Genomic DNA, 2500 nt, shown 5'->3' with positions numbered 1-2500 from the left:
CTGAAAGAGCTACGATTCTACTCCTTGGAGCAAAGACGGGAGAGGTATACAGTGATGTATATCTGGAAGATACTCGGGGGCTGGCACCAAACTGACGTGCTTAACGCTTCTGCCAGCTCGATGCCTTTGCCATTGTAATGATATAAAATAGGAGCTGCTATGCCTGTATGGTTAAGAAACTCGCTTTGCAACAACGTGATTTCAGGTTCAGTTCCACTGCGCGGCTCCTGGAGCAAGTGTCTTCTACTATATCAGGTTGTCCAATACCACGTGGGTGAACTTGGTAAATGGAAACTGTGTGATACACGCCACCGGACCCAGAACTAGACATCACTGCACTGTTCCAAAGATCCCAGCTACCACATCTAGAGTGAGGACCAAGTACTGCGACAGCTTGGGATTCAGGGGCCCATAGCTGTTTAACTCCTTGCCAAAACATCTGAGGAATCTTCATGGAGTAGGAAGCAGAGTAGATGTTTTCGAGAAACAACTTGACCTTTTGCTATCCAAAGTCCCCGGATGAACCAATATCAAGGCAGGAGACTCAAACGTGGGCTGCAGTGTCGATCCCACCTCCTTCACCAAAAGCCAATCACATAAAATTGGCCATTGAAAAGGTGATTACACTGGAAAGATTGTCTATACTGCTGTAGTTGAAGAGACATACGTATTTGTATTAAAAAGAATTTTGTACCAAATAAAATGAAATGAAACAACGCCAACATCACAACATCTAAAAACTATCTTTAAATAGTTTAATAAAAGCAGACAAACATGTGGTTCCATGGTGTAGTGGTTATCACATCTGCTTAACACGCAGAAGGTCGTGAGTTCGAAACTCGCTGGAACCTATATCTTTTTTTTAAATAAATTTGATAATTCTAGTCTTTTGTTTAGATGTTTTCTATGAAGTAACTGAATAAATAGGGGCATTCTCCACAATTTAAGGTTCACTCTGCTTAACATGCAAAAGGTCTTGAGTTCGAAACCTACAACGCCGCTTCATTAATTTTTTTTTTTTTTCATTTTATCACCGTGCTCCAGCATGGCCGTAGTTCAATGATTGAATCAAGGAGATAGAAGATAAAGGATATACTGTCCGTACATGCTCGGGTGCGATCCTGTCAAATTGAAAGCGGAGCGTGGAACCAAAGTGACTGAGAACCATTATTTGAGGCATTCTACTATGTATTCAGATATTTCAAAGAAAACATCCACATATAAAAGACAATGGTACTAAATTGTTAAGAAAAAATAAAAAATAAAAAATTTAGTTACCTCAAAGAAAACATCAAAACATAAAAGACTAGTATTAGCAAATTTAATTAAAAAAAAAAGAAAAAAATAATAGTAGGTTCCAACGAGTTTCGAACTCAAGACCTTTTGCATGTTAAGCAGAATGAACCCTAAATTGTAGACAGTGCCCCTATTTATTTAGTTACTTCATAGAAAACATATAAACAAAAGACTAGAATTATCAAATTTAATTAAAAAAAAAAAACTAATAGGTTCCAGCGAGTTTCGAACTCACGACCTTCTGCGTGTTAAGCAGATGTGATAACCACTACACCATGGAACCACATGGCTTTCTGCATTTATTAAACTATTTAAGGATAGTTTTTAGATGTTGTGATGTTGGCGTTGTTTCATTTCATTTAATTTGGTGCAAAATTCTTTTTAATACGAATACGTATGTCTCTGCTACTATAGCCGTATAGATAATCTTTCTAATATTGCCACAAGGTTATCGATTTTGTGAGACGGGGTTAAATCTATTTCATCGACTTCACTGTTCGACTGGAACTAATTTTATCAACCGCGAAGGGATAAGCAAAGTCGAACTCGGCGAAATTTGAACTGACGGCGTAAAACTGGCAAATTGCTGTTAAAACTGAATAAATAGGGGCACTGTCCACAATTTAGGGTTCATTCTGCTTAACATGCAAAAGGTCTTGAGTTCGAAACTCGTTGGAACCTACTATTATTTTTTCTTTTTTTTTTATTAAATTTGCTAATACTAGTCTTTTATGTTTTGATGTCTTCTTTGAGGTAACTAAATTTTTTATTTTTTATTTTTTCTTAACAATTTAGTACCATTGTCTTCTATATGTGGATGTTTTCTTTGAAATATCTGAATACATAGTAGAATGCCTCAAATAATGGTTCTCAGTCACTTTGGTTCCACGCTCCGCTTTCAATTTGACAGGATCGCACCCGAGCATGTACGGACAGTATATCCTTTATCTTCTATCTCCTTGATTCAATCATTGAACTACGGCCATGCTGGAGCACGGTGATAAAATGAAAAAAAAAAAAAATTAATGAAGCGGCGTTGTAGGTTTCGAACTCAAGACCTTTTGCATGTTAAGCAGAGCGAAGCCTAAATTGTGGAGAATGCCCCTATTTTTTCAGTTACTTCATAGAAAACATCTAAACAAAAGACTAGAATTATCAAATTTATTAAAAGAAAAAATAGGTTCCAGCGAGTTTCGAACTCACG

The 2500-nt window shown here is 36.9% G+C and overlaps 3 non-coding genes across 3 annotated transcripts in view; 1 reads left to right on the top strand and 2 right to left on the bottom strand.

Annotated features, from left to right (window-relative positions):
- Nucleotides 1-778: 778 nt before the first annotated feature.
- Nucleotides 779-851, top strand: Trnav-aac (transfer RNA valine (anticodon AAC)). The gene has a single exon. It is a non-coding gene; the product is annotated as a tRNA-Val (tRNA).
- A 655-nt stretch (nucleotides 852-1506) lies between these two features.
- Trnav-aac (transfer RNA valine (anticodon AAC)) lies at nucleotides 1507-1579 on the bottom strand. Its single transcript has one exon. It is a non-coding gene; the product is annotated as a tRNA-Val (tRNA).
- An 895-nt stretch (nucleotides 1580-2474) lies between these two features.
- The window catches only part of Trnav-aac (transfer RNA valine (anticodon AAC)), a 73-nt gene continuing 47 nt past the window's right edge, over nucleotides 2475-2500 (bottom strand). Inside the window, exon 1 of the tRNA in view lies at nucleotides 2475-2500. This exon is cut by the window's right edge and continues 47 nt beyond it. This is a non-coding gene — a tRNA (tRNA-Val).

The sequence above is a fragment of the Octopus bimaculoides genome, chromosome 23, assembly GCF_046866305.1.
Source record: "Octopus bimaculoides isolate indiv1 chromosome 23, ASM4686630v1, whole genome shotgun sequence".
In the NCBI taxonomy this organism is placed as follows: Eukaryota; Metazoa; Mollusca; class Cephalopoda; order Octopoda; family Octopodidae; genus Octopus; species Octopus bimaculoides.
The sequence above is the reverse complement of the archived record's forward strand: the minus strand, read 5'-3'. Positions and strand labels throughout refer to the sequence as shown.